General features: G+C 41.8%; 1 long non-coding RNA gene across 2 annotated transcripts in view; it reads right to left on the reverse strand.

Annotated features, from left to right (window-relative positions):
- LOC129170444 (uncharacterized) overlaps positions 1–14,640 on the reverse strand; it is a 22,062-nt gene continuing 7,422 nt past the window's right edge. The window contains exons 4-5 of one of the 2 annotated variants that reach the window (XR_008566608.1): positions 227–887; positions 1–142 (exon numbers count right to left, since the gene is read on the reverse strand). This is a non-coding gene — a long non-coding RNA (uncharacterized LOC129170444). Of the gene's footprint in view, positions 143–221; positions 888–14,640 lie in introns of both variants that reach the window. The other variant, XR_008566607.1, reaches the window with a different exon arrangement.

The raw sequence follows: 14,640 nt of genomic DNA on the forward strand, positions 1-14,640 counted from the left end.
TTTGTGGTAAGACACATTTTCATTCCCTAACCCTTCAACAAGCCCCCAATGACAAATGACATCCACTGGAGGTTCCCTACAGCCACGCAAGCGCTCATGCTGAGCTAATTAGCATCTCCTCTGCTGGTATTCCCAATCAGTCCTTTCAGGCGGGGGACACAAGAGGGAAAGTGAGGTTCTTTACTCTATTTGCTGTTTCTAGAAAGTGAGTGAAAGCTTACGCAACTGCAGGCCTGAAGAGTCTGGGCTTCTCCTCCTCAATGGTCATTAAGTCGAGGAAGAAAGAATAACTGCAGGGGAAAAAAAACAACAACACACACATGCACACAAAGAAAAAAAACTCTGCCTGCCCACTGTGGATGTTGGAAAGTGATTCTATGACTCGGACTGAGCAAAAATATTTTCCTTTTTATAGATGGCTTTAACTCTGCCGGGCCCGGATGGGAATCTTTATTTCAGTGGGGACAGAATAGCAGAGAGCGAGACAGAGCGAGACAGAGCGAGACAGAGCGGGAGAGAGCAGGAGAGAGCGAGAGAGGCCACTTGAGGAGAAAAGCAGCTTTAACAGGGCAAGCAGAGGCAGCAGGTCAGCTCCTGAATGACACGACAAGAAGGGCTGGCGGGAGGACAGTGACCCCCGCAGTCATCCTTTTGTTCACCTCGTCTAAGCCTCGTCTCCACACGCAGCCAAGACTTGCTCAACAGGGAAAAAGCCACATTTACACAGGGATAAAACTGGGAGAAAATGCACGATTATACACCCGAGTTTTTAGCATTGTTCCGTGATGACAAACAAAAAGCAAGCAAGGATGCTTCTGAAGGGGTTGTCGTACCTGTTCTCACCGGCAGGGGGAGCCCAACACTTTGGTCATCAAAGCATCCACGACCTGTCAATTTTACAAATGATTCACTCCTGACCAAAATTTTAAGACCATTTGAAAAATTGCAAGAATGTACATTTTGCAATGTTGAATCATAAGGGGGGGGGGGGGTCTAAGTAGAGCTTCAAAATGCAAAAAGGTGAAATGGGAGTGAGACAAGTGAAATGCGTTGTTCATTAGCTGATCAAAAGTTTACGACTATAGCTCTAACAGCTCCAAACCCCCCATAAAATGTAGAAAAGGAGTCAGTAATGAGTAGCTGCACCAGGAGGCTAGTGGGAATGTTGCTCCAGGTGGTGAAGATGGCTTCACGGAGGGCATCCACTGTCTGGAACTGATGTCCATTGTTGTAAACTTCCCTTGCCATCCATCCCCAAATGTTCTCCATTGGATGTAGATGAGGGGAACACGCAGGATGGTCCAAAAGAGTGAGCTTATTCCTCTGGAAGAAGTCCTTTGTGAAGTGCAGCGTTGTCCTGTTGAAAAAGCCAGTCATGACCACACAGATGAGGGCCTTCAGTCATGAGGGACGTCCCCTGCAACATCTCCACCTAGCCAGCTGCCGTTTGACGCCCCTCTACAACCTGAAGCTCCATTGTTCTATTGAAGGATCATGATGCTGCCCCCTCCACTGTGCCGTGTGGAAAACATCTCAGGTGGGATCTCCTTGCCATGCCGGTAACGTTGGAAGCCATCAGGACCGTGAAGGAAGAAAGAAAACTTTCTTCCACCTTTCAATGTCCCGTGTTTGGTGCCCTCCTGCAAATTCCAAACGAGAAATTTTGTGGCGTTGAAGGAGATGAGGCCTTTCAAGATGTTTTTGTCGTCTGATGGTTATTGGACTGCACTCGGCACCAGTAACAACCTTCATTTGGGTGGAGGATGTGTCCCTTGTCTTGACGGACAGCCAATGGGATCCTCTGACATTTTTTTTTGGGTCTACCACTTGACGTTTTTGTTCCATAACCCTCAGGATGTTTGAAGAAGTTTGAAATGACTGTCTTACTGCATCCAACCTCAGCAGCAATGGCGCGCTGCGAGAGGCCTCGCTTGTGCAGCTCAACAATCCTATCGCGTCCAAAGAGAGAAAGCTTTTTTGCCTTTGCCATCAAGCGGTCATGACAGTGTGAACCTCACACTAAATCACATTCAGTCCACATTTTTGCCAACATTTTGCCTTTCAAAGGCTGTGCTCTTAAACTTTTGACCAGCTGATGATCAGCCTATTTCGCTTCAGTGATCATTTGCAATAAATTGCTTACCCAAAAATGTCTTTGTCTGACTCCCTTTTCTTCTTTTTGCATTTTGAAGCTCTACTTAGAAGCTCCTTCAGATCCAACAGTGCAAAATGTACTTTCTTGCAATTGTTCAACTGCTCTTAAAATCTTGATCAGGAGTGTATTAGTCATTTAAACTAACATTGCCTGCATGTTTTTATGGTAAAATCTATTTTCTATCCTGTTTCAGCCATCATGTCTTTCATAATCATCCAATCTGAATTAGCACTCATGACAGAAAATAAGGTCAACTGTATTCATTATAACTTTTCCCTCATCATTGTGACATTTAGGTGATAAAAAGCAGCTGCTATTTGTAAGTGACTAGTGATGATTTTGACCTCTTTCTACTTGGCATTTTGAATCCACTAGGGTTCTAAATACCGAAGTCCATTCGCTTATTTGAGTTTTTAATATAAACCCCAAGATAAACATCCGCATTCAATATATTGTCAGTGTTTGGACAAGTTTAAACGACTTTCCCCCTTAAACCCGTTAGTTCTGCTCGAGCGTTTTGCTCTTTCTTTGTCTTTTTTCAGCAACGGCTCCTCCGAAAAGAAGCCTCAACAAGTGGTGTTAAGACAAGAAGAGTATACAGAAAGTTGTGTGAAGTAATAGCATGTTATAGCTTTACGTTATATAAGCTTCATCCATAAAAAGTGTACGCGGAGAGAAAAGGCTAATGCAATAAATCAACGTGCACATGGAGGCTTGTGCAAGGCCAAAAAACATTTCAACAATATATCTGTAAAAACACACAAGAGCAGACAAAAGCCGAGTGACGAAAATGAACTACACAAGAAGCTGACTCTCATACGAGACAATCAAGCATGCAAAGCAATGACGCTGAACGCCACACTGGCTGAGGAAGCACATGAAGCGTTATTAACCCTTTGGAAGCCAGCGCTGGATTTAGCGCTTTTACGTACTTTTGTGTTGACATCCATATTTCATTGTAAAAAACTGTTTATCTTGCCTTAGTTGGTTTCTTTCTTGCCAGCGCAGCCTCACAGGTGCGACTGTATGGTTGTTTTTTCATTTTGACATCGTGTACTGACGCACTTGGCCTAAAAAAATCACACAAAAAGCTAAAATCCGAGTAAGGAAAACATGTAATGGAGCCTTCGTATAACTTGGAACGCAAACATAAAACGCATGATTCAAAAACTCATGCTCACATTTACCAAACAAGAAAGCGAAATGTAGTGAAAAAGCATAACAAAATATTATTCACCTTCAAAGCCAGGCGAGGCCCATCTTTATTCTTGTAAAAATTACTGCTTTTTTTCCATTTTTGCTGTTGTTTTTTTGTCTTCTTGTTTAATCGTATTTTTAGAAGGCGCTGAGGGCCAATAAGAAAACAGCCGCAGGCCTTAAATGGCCCCCGGGCCACACTTTAGACACCCCTGATATAGTGTTTCAGTGAGAGCACTAAGAGGTTAATGGGCCATTTCCACAACAAACAGTCAAAGGACACTTGAACGCACCTGCAACCTAACAGCTTGGCTGAGAGTGTGTATGTTCAGGGGGGGTGTTGTTAAATAAGCAACACTCACACACACACACACACACACACACACACACACACACACAGTGGCTCAGGGGTGAAGGACATGTCAAATGCAACCTCAACTGGACTCCATTTTTTTGTTACGAGGGCTGTCAAAAATAGCGCCTTAACGGCGGTAACTGTATTTATTTCACTCATTACATTACAATGTTTAGCGTAATCACCGCATGCGCAGCAGGTCAAGCCTTTGCTATGACGGCAGGCGGAGGCACAGTGTAGCGTCTCAACAGAGTCACACAAAGTCTGATGTCACTCTTTTTGAACTCTATTCTGACCTGAACACATCAACTAACTAACTTTTTTTCTGATGAAAGACGGGAGTGTAATCTTTCTTTTGGTAGGTTCCATGTGTATATTCTGTGTGCCTTGAAAGATCAGTCAGAAGTGTCTAAGTGGCCGCTACGAAAGGGCTTGTCGTTTGAAAACCCTGATGAATTTGATTTTAAAAATGTAATGATTTGACAACCCTATTTAAAACCTGAACAAACGTACACATATGACCTCTGACCACTGCTAAAACCCAAGCATCACGGCTTAAGAAGTCTTCAAAATGAAGAGAAATTAGTTCTTTTGGCCGTTTTAGAGACCTGTCATCCAAAACAAGCCGCTTTTAACAAGGATCGCTCTGACAAATGTTGAGAATTGTAGACGTGTAGAAAGGAATGTGTTGAATTTCACCTTTGATCCTGACTTCAACTACTTTGGATGCTGTTTTATTCCAAAAAAAAAAAAAAAAAGATCAGGTTTTTGCTGTGACTCAGGACAGTGATTGATGATTGCGTGATGCAGCTGGGAATATTTAACAATACAAACTTGGACATCCACCACTATCTTATGGCAGAAGTCACTGAAAGCAAAAGGGTTCTTGCTTTGGTGGCTACTAGGAATGGAAACGTCTCGGAACGCATCTGCTGTACATACACGGGTTACGATAGGATATATACTGTGTGTTAAAAGCAGAACGAGTCGATACCGTGTACAAACGATACGATTCTACGGTTACCTTTGCTGATGTAGACATGAATCTTACATTATAACATTTTTTAAAATGGCATTTTTACAGTATTTTCAAATGTGTAAAAGAGCACATCGTATCCCCAAGCATTCTGTATGGGATACTGCATTCTGCCACTTTGTTCGACGGTCATTGAACGCACCACACTGCACAGATAGACTGCTAAACTGTATTTTTCCTGTTTTTCTTTCACCTCATATTTGGTCCCAAATGCTGATACTATGTGGGATTGCATAAAGGTAAGATTTGATTTGTGCTAAATGAGCGCATATTTGTTTGGTAACTCCAGGCTGGTACTGGTGGATGGTGGCTCTGTATTCATTTAGTGCTTTTAATTTGATGTTGCTCCTGTCTTAGTTTTACACAATACATCATAAATAAGATCAATTAGATTGCTATAATGTATGTACGGGTAATTATTATTGTGCTGTGTGACAACAACCCTACGTTGACCCTGATTTTGAGAGGGCACACCTTCTCCGGAAACATAAGACTTTATCGTGCACGATGCAAAGTAGCCAACTAATTTTTTTGACAACGATTCTATATGTTTTAAGGCTGTAAAACCCCACCCCATACACTTGATACACGTTTGAATTTGAATGATCAATCTACTAGGTTGGACACAGGAAATTAAGTGACTCACGCATATTTCTCTCCTCTGACCGTCTTTGATATATTTCCATTTGACTTCAATATATTTCAATTTGGAAAGATTTCAGTGCATTGTTGCAGCTGGAGTGACACTTGGTGGTCATTCCCCGGCTGATGGGCGCCCACCGAGGCTCACTGACGGGAGCGAGAGGTGTGTGAAGCCTTGTGTAACCTTTGCAACTGTTGGAATCCTCTTCAATTCCCCCCCCAACCCTCCTTGTGTGACCTTTCACCCCCCCATCCACACAAGTGGATAAGAGACAAGGACGCGACAACAAACACTGACTTCTCCAACAGACCAAAACGCTGATAAGTGCGCTCAAACATCATCCAACAACATCCACCCACCCCCCCACGCCCAGTGTGGGACCACTCAGGTGCTACCTAGCTCACGTATTGCCGCCTGGAGGGAAAGGGGGCGGGGTCCTGCTCTTTTAAACCTGATAACTCCCTGCGTGTCGACTGACAGGCTCTCAGGGAAGACGGATGATAAGCCTTCAGAGGCTTTAGAAGAGGGGAGGAGGGGCTTTCTGCCGCCTTGTTCTGACCAGGAGCAGGAGGGGAGGAAGGGGGTGGGGGCTGGGGGTGTCATCACCTTTTCAGTTCATAAATCATTTCTGAGCAGGACAAACCAAATCTCTTAGATTGTTTGCTGTCCTTGAACGCAACACACAGTCCAAACTCAGTGTGCGTGAATGTAAATACTTTTACGACAATCGATATAGAAGGCTTCCCGGTCTATGTGGCATTCATGCTGACTGGTGTAATGTTGTTCTTGTCACAGTGGAGAACTCAGCCAGCGGAACTTCTGCTCCTGGAGATTGGGGCGGTCCAGCTAAATGACGTTTCCTGTCTCTCCCACCCACCTGAATGCACGCCTTTTTGATGCTGCCTACAGAACTGTTAGGTCAGCATAAGAAGGCTCATCGTTAGTACTTTTATTATCTATGGAAGCCCGTTCACACCACTGAAGGAAAAATATATCCCAACGGTAAGTCTTCATTATGAGATAACAAGTCAGAATGATGAAATAAAAGATAACAAGTCTTAATTATGAGATAAGAAAGTCAGAATTCTGAGATTAAAACAATAGAAATTATGACATAGGAAAGTCATGAGAGAAAAAAAATTCAATTATTACATAAGTCATAATAATGAAATAAAAAGTCTAAATTATGAGATAAGTCTTAATTATGACATAAGAAAGTCATAATTTTGTGATAAAAAGTGATAAAAGTCATAATTATGACATAAAGTCATAATTATATGATAAGAAAGTCATAATTATGACATAAATAGAAATTATAAGATGAAAAATCCTGATTATGACATAAAAAAGTTGAGATTATGAGATAAAAAGTCGTAAAACTGCACGTGCCGCCTTCCTCACTGGAGCCTTCATCACATGGCACTCGGCACATGCGCAGTTTGTATCTCATAATTTCGACTTTTTATCTCAGAACTTCGCCTTCCCATTAGGATATTTATTTATTTTCTTTCCGTGGCAGAAATGGGCTTTCATAATTATCATTACTGTTATTTTTAACTATCAATAAATACATCAACAAATAAATCATTAGTATTATTGTAAATACAATTCATTGTAAATATATATTTACATCATATATATATGAGTGAGCTGGAAGAAAAATACATAATTTAAAAAAATAAGATCATGATGTAAATGAGCAGAATTAGAGAGAAGGACGCAGCGTCGTATGATGCAGAGTAGCAGAGTGCAAGCACAATAATGGACGTTGGTCTATACTATGGCAGTATACTGTATTATCTTTGGAACTGGCATATTAATATACGAGTATATTATCTTTGGAGTGGTGCTTTGTAACTGATGTACCCTATAACGTTGCCAGTGTGGAGGGGGGCAACCAAAATGTGCATATTTTCCCCCCGACCTACCTAAAAATTAGCATTTGTCACATCCCAATGGCTTCCGACAAAACAAACCGTCAAGTGGAAAGCGCCGCCACGCCGCCCTGGGGGGTTGGGAGGGGGGGTCAAAGTTCACAGCAGGTTTGCATCTCCGCTGACACCCGTCACAGACGTTGAGATACAATCACGGCTGGCTGAACCACGAGCGGGCCGCTGCTGGGGTGCAGAGATGGAGCTGACCGGGAAAAGTTTGTCCATGTCCATTTTTAAAGTAGCCTAGTTAGGGTGGGGCCACAGGGTGGCGGTGGTGGGGTGGGGTGGGGTGGGGGGGCTCGGAGGGCTTTGGGGCGGCCAGTCTGCCGGACTGAGATAAATTCAGAGGGGAGTTGACAGGAAGTGCTCTCACATCACTTCCTCTCTTTGTCTCCGCCGCTATTTTCAAGGCTTGGAATGTCGCTCGTGAAGGAGGGGGGGGGGGGGCTTGGGCAAGACATTCAAAACAAGTTCATTAACTTTGGAGAGCGTCTGCTCCCAGGTGAAGGTTGTGCATCCCGACGAGCATTGGAGAGCCACACCCTGCTCACGTCCTGTCACGAGCCAGAAGAACCCCCACCCCCCCAATACACCCCTGGAGTCCCCAACACTTGGACATACACACTGATGCTCAGGTCCAGGAAGTCTGCTGTTCCCCAAAACAAAGATTCCTGGGGCACCACTGAAGATAGGCACCATGTACGCATCACCAGAACGTTACTCCGGGAATCCTCCATGCCACAAACCGCATCCATCAGTGGAATTCTTTCCAAATCCTGATCCCAGTCCCAGCCATCTTTCAGAAACCCCAACCACAATCCATCTACGGTGAAAATTCATAGAAACATCGTCTCACGTATCATCCTGAGCTTCCTTCCCCCGGAGTCGAACGTACAGCTCCGAGGATTCAAATGGACCAGCCACAATAACCATGTGTCACTGAAGCTACATGGTAGCTTAGCTTAACTTTAAACAACACGTAATGGCGCCGCTATCTGTCAACACATTGGGATACTCAAGAAAAAACTTGTTTGGAACTGGTGTGTGCGATTACGATTCCAAGACCTCTAGGAACCGACGAAAATATGCATGAGGGGCCAACGGTGTGGCGTTACGAGACAACATGGCGGCATTATAGTACAAAGTGTCAAAAGGCATCGTGTGTTTATTATGTTTTCCAAACGAGGCGTGATAACCGCATTGTCTCTCAACGGATCGGAACGTACTCCAGAACAAAATGCATGACTTGTTTGGAACCGGTGTGCTGTTGCTGTCCAAAGACTCACAAAACTTCCAGTCGTTCCCAACAGTGCTTCCATTCCCCCTGCTCACGTTTTTAGGTGGAACGGCGTTCTGACAATCGTTCTGACAGTTATATGACAGACAGAAGTCAAAGACGTCAACTTCCGGGCGCCACTTAACGATTCCATTGGCGTCCGTGTAAATATGTATGACAGACGGCGTCGTACGGCGGCAAATAAAACTTTTGTGGGCCGTGGATGGTCGACACAGCAGCATGAGTGATACTGAAATGCATCGTGTGAGTAACGTCTTCATTGAGCCCAGCTTACGGCACATCCATCGCTAAAGTCACGAGTGACCAAGGTTCGGCCCGGGGGCCATTTGCGGTACGCAGACGTTTTTTTTTAACTGGGCTGTGCCACGTTGTAAAAATAGAATTTAACCAGGACATTTTAAAAAACAGACATAATGTCAAAATCTGCAGTAATTTTACAAGAATAGAGTCCAAATATTACGAGAAAAAAGTTGTAATATAACAAGAGAAAGGATTCATTTTATGAGAATGAATAAAACATGAATAAAACCATGAATAAAATGAGGTTCCAGAAAAGGTTATATAATGGTACCAGAATAACACCACAATTAGGAAAAGGAAGCTTACAAGAAGAAAGTTGAAATATTTGGAAAATTAACAAGCAAAAAAAACTAAAAATGGGAAAAACAGCGAGAATTTTATGAGAATAAAGTCAAAATATTAAGAAAAAAGAGTCGTACTCACACAAGAAAAAAAGTTGCAATTTTACAAGAATAAACTTGTAATATTATGAGGAAAAATAATGTCATTTTAGGAGCATAGAGTTCAAATATTTAAAAAATATATGTCATTGTTTTTAAAGTTCTAATATGAGGAGAAATTAACAAAACAAGATAAAATTGCAATTTTTGAAAACTTATGTTGGGGAAATAGTCGTAACGTTATTGGAATAAAGTCAAAATATTGCAAAAAGAAAATTTACAAAGATTATTTGAAGAAGAAAGTTGAAATGTTTGGAAAATTATAAAAACAACAACAGAAAAATTGGGGGAAAAAAAGAGCAAAGAGCGTAGTTGATACTACTAATACACGTTTCCACCAAGCTGACATGCAGCTTTTGGTCTTGAAATATCGAGAACCTCTTGGCATATCTACAGTAGAAAATATCAAAGTGGCTCCTGCATCCTTTCACAGTAGAGTCTGTTTAAGTATGAGCAGCGAAAGCCACTGTTGGACAGACAAAAACTTGCGATCATGACGGGTTTGTGGTTTTAACCCAACAGCCATCCTTGCGCCTCCCTCTCCCGGCATGACTAATCAACTTCCGTCCACTCAATCTGTTACAGTAGCTACTGTGCTAGCATCAGTGATCATCATTGATTTAATCACTGTTACATTGGACTATAAACTGGCACGTTTCTGCCCAAGTAACAGTGAAAAGGGCAAAAAAACTAACCAAAATTGGACGTCAGTCATTTTGAACCAAAGTTTGTAACGGCTGGCGCCATCTGTGAACTTCTACATACGTCTGCAAAATAGTTAAAAATGTCCAAAAACCCGCAAAGCCTTCGTTTCCCAGACGGAATGATGAAACGGCGCAGCAGGACAGACACTTAGAAGACACTAAGTGAATGGTTCCTCACGCTGTTGGCAATTTTAATGACTGGTCGGGGGGAACCTGCTGCTATGAAGGGTGGTCCGGGCCTCGTTCTCCCAGGGGACGTCTTGGCAACAGATGGTCTAACGCAAAACTTTGTGCACTCCTGATGTCACTCTGCTTCTTTTCATGTGGTATCCATAAAATGGGCTTGTGGAGCTTCTTGGGTTGCAGAGAGAAACAGAATCTCCTGCTTGATGACGACCTTGGTGGTTAAGATGGCTGCCGGGATGAAGTCTTGATCATCACATCTCGTTTCTCGCCGTCCAGCTGGATGCATCCCGTTTTCAGTTCTGGATCAGCTAATGCGTCACCTTTCACTCCCCAGATCACCATGGGGCAATGTGTCACCTGTCGTTCCGTGGGGGTTCCGCTGAGACATGCTAACTTTGTTAGCATTACGCCTTCACCCGCCTCCCGATTCAGGGTGTGCGCCCCTCGGAGGCTGCAGCTGACGTCTGTTGAGGTCAAAGCGATACGTAAAGACTCTTTATTGTGTCGCTTGTGGCGTACGTTTGTAGTGTAGAGCTGCGGCTCATTATTTTTTAAGTCGATTAATCTGAAGCTTGTTGTTTCGATTAATCGAGTAATTGGTTAGGCCTTAGACCAGGGGTGCCCACACTTTTTCCAGCGAGGGGCACATACTGAAAAATAAAAGGATGCAACTTTGCCACTTTGATATTTTGTAAAGATATGCTCAGAAGTTACGTAATATTTCAAGAAAAAAGCATCTCAGCTTTGTGGTATAGTAGGGGGAAAAGACCATTATTAGCATCAACTTCACACTTTGCTCTTTTTCCCGCATTTTTGCTGCTGTTCTTTTTCACATTTTCCAAATATTTCAACGTTCCACCCTAAATGATCTTTGGAAATGTTCTTACCGTAATGTTATGACTTTATTCCCATAACATTTTCACTCTGTTTCCAAATTATTATAACTTTTTCCCCAATTTTCCAAAAATGACAACTATGTTTTGTTTGTTTCTCATACTATTACTGCTTTTTTTTAAACAGATTTTTTATTTAATATTTCAACTCTGTGCTACTAAAATGACATTATTTTCCTCATAATAGTGTTTATTCTTGCAAAAGTGCAACTTTTTCCCCCTCATTTTTTCTCTTTTTCTCATTATCATTATTTTTCTTAAGATGTTGACTTCCTGCTCATAAAATTGCAGCTGTTTTTTTGTTTACCCTTCCTGCTGTTTTTTCCCCCCAATTATTTCAACTTTCTGCTCGTGAATTTTGACTTTGTTCTTGTTCATTGTAACTTTTTCTGCGGCCTCATTTTCCAGAAATGTGTTGTTTTGTTTGTTTCTCACAGTATTACCATTAAAAAAACAACTTCACATCAAGTATTTTAATATTTCAACTTTTCTCGTAAGATTACAATTTTTTTCTCTTAATATTTTGACTTTAGTTTTGCAATTACTGCTGATTTTTCCGTTTTTGATGGGTTTTTTAATGTTCCAAATATTTCTAATTTCTTGTTCAATAACCTTTGTAAATTTTCTTTTTGTAATATTATGACTTTTTTCCCATAATATATTCACTTTATTCCCACGATATTGTAACTTTTTCCCCAACTTAATGTTACAACATTTACAATGTTCTTTCGTTTTGCTTGTTTCACATATTACAACTTTTTTTTTAAAAACAATATTTTTTCTTTAATATTTCAACTCTTTGCTAGACATTATATTTTGCCAGACATTCTTTTTCCTCATCATATTATGACTTTATTCTCGTAAAATTGCGACTTTTTTATTTTGACTTTATTCCCATAAAAGTCCTGCTGTTTTTGTCATTTATGCTGTGTTAAAAAAAACCTTTAACTTTCTTTCTTTTCGTAAGTATGACTTTATTCTCGTTTCTGTAACCTAATATTCCAAAAACGTTTATTTAATATGCCAACGTTTTCTCATTCAATTACAACTTTTTTCTCTTAATATTTTTGACTTTATTTTTGCACACTTACTGCTGGGTTTTTTTGGTTAAATTACATTTTTAGCATTCAAAATAACAGCTGCGGGCTGCATTTGGCCCCGAGGCTGCACTTTGGACACCCCTGCAATGTTGGATGAGTGTCACTACAAGTTGCCGAAGCTAGCGGGATAGCGGCCTCTCGCTACAGCACGTCTGAGGCTCGTGTTTCACAGAAATATTTCCCCTAATATTGAATACGTTGATGTAACGATGACGGACCAACGCCCCAGAGCCTCATGGACCTCAGCCAGCTTGGTTCCTGTCTTTGATTACACGCTAACAGCATTATAACCCAGCTACAACGATCCCCCCCCAAAAAACAGTAGAAGGCAGAAAATCCCGCTGCTGTCAAGCTGTCATAAAAGCTGGCGAGGCTCCAGCGTGATCCCAAGCCAAGACAGATTAAGTTTCTCTTGGTGTACGAGCGCCGTGACAGCGCCTGGTGCGGGTTAATATACGTTTGTACAGCAAAGCAATATTAAGAGGACTTATGGGACAATGTTTGGACATCTCAACGTGGACAATTTGACAAGTGGGAGAGGCTAGGTGAGGCTTTCTGGGGGTTTAAAGTGTAATAAAAGGTCTCAGCAGCATCAGAGCAGAAAAACACCAAGGGAGGCCATTAAAGGGACATGACAACCAAATATGCACAATATTAGTCAAGGGGCAGCAACAGCAGTTTTGAATTATCTCTCTGTGGAAGTGGGCTGCAGGAAGCGCCAGGACCACCAAAGAGGGTTCTGGTGAGGCATGCCTTAGCCTGGCTCTGTCTGCATGCTGGAAGATGGTTGTTGGGGATGGGGGGCCTTGGAAGGGCCTTGGACTGCAGGATGTCCTGTTTGGCTGCCCACTGTGGAAATCCCACATGGCAAACAAGAGAGACCAACATGTGACATCTCTCATGATTCCAAGATTTGATAGTAAAAGACCCGCCAGGAAAATGAGTGAGCCGAGACTTGAAGGACTAGAACGGCACCACCGGCACCACCGGCAGCTCCAAATATCATATTTTAGATCAGCACCGAGCCTCAGTGTTAAAATCTTGCAAGTTTTGTTTTGCCGCTTGGCTGCGCTCTGAGTGAAAAGCAAATGCGGCTCTGTTACGGACATGCTGCTAATTATGACATAAGAAAGTCAGAATTAGGAGATAATAAATCGACATTATGAGATAAAAACTGTGCATGTGCCACCTTCTTCACTCGCTACATGCGCAGTTTGTATCTCAAAATTTAGACCTTTTATGTCATAATTACACATTTTTATCTCATAATTATGACTTTATATTTCACAATTTCGACTTTTAAACTCCTAATTCTGACCCTTTATCTCATAATTTTAACTTTTTACTTCATAATCCTGGCAGCACGGTGGCCTAGTGGTTAGCATGTTGGCCACAGTCTGGAGATCGGGAAAATCTTGGCTTGCATGTTTGCATATTCTAATATTGTGGGTCAGCGCAATGTGGTAGTTCCACAAGAGGAGCCGGCGTATCGGCGTATCGTTATCGGCAAAAAAAAAGCCAATATCGGACATCCCCAGAGAAGAGTGATGAAAACCTAGGCCTCCTTGGTGAAGGTAAAAACAGAGACTGCTGTTGCACAAGAAGAAAAGTCCATCATGGTGCAGTTTGGTTTTGAGCAGCAATGCTGCTGAAAGAAGCAAGAAAAGCCACAAAAAGGCCACAAACTTTGAAACAAGCAAAAACACAATGAAGAATTCAACATAGTTGGGTTTTTTTTGGTCTCGTTTAAACTTGGCTAACGTCTCTACAGCATCTCACAAAATGCTGGAAAACAAATGTCACAGGACATGCGGGAGTTCATCTTTCCCTTCAGTGAACCACAGCTCCCCCGCTGCCAGCAGCACTTATGCAGCCCTGGCCAAACACTGAATATAAAAATAAGCAAATATAAAAAAGATATTTATTCATTTTACCAGTTATTGTTATAAACTTTTTTTTGGTTTCTTTACTTTTTTTCAGCTTTCTTGTACTAGCATGACTTTATTCTCTTCATATTTTGACTTCATTATCATAACACTATAACCCTTCACCCAACCTCATTTTACTAAAATTGCAACTTTATTCTTTGTTATTCTTTTAATATTTCAACTTTATGCTATTTTTCCTCTTAAGATTATGACTTTACTCTTAATATTTTGTCCCTATTCTTGTAAATGATTGCTCCTTTGACCATTTTTGCTGTTGTTTTTAAAATGTCATGTTTAACGGTACTTTTAGAATGTGCCGCACGTTGGACACCCCTGCTCTAAAGGCAGTATTGTCTTGACAAGGTATCAAATGTAGAGAAATGTGCGGGATTTCGTTTCTTATGAAATGCATGGATTTGCTAAGCTCCCCCCTCCCCCGTCTGTCAGGGTCACCACTGCTGCCCTTTACCGA

This window comes from Dunckerocampus dactyliophorus, chromosome 17 (genome assembly GCF_027744805.1).
Source record: "Dunckerocampus dactyliophorus isolate RoL2022-P2 chromosome 17, RoL_Ddac_1.1, whole genome shotgun sequence".
In the NCBI taxonomy this organism is placed as follows: Eukaryota; Metazoa; Chordata; class Actinopteri; order Syngnathiformes; family Syngnathidae; genus Dunckerocampus; species Dunckerocampus dactyliophorus.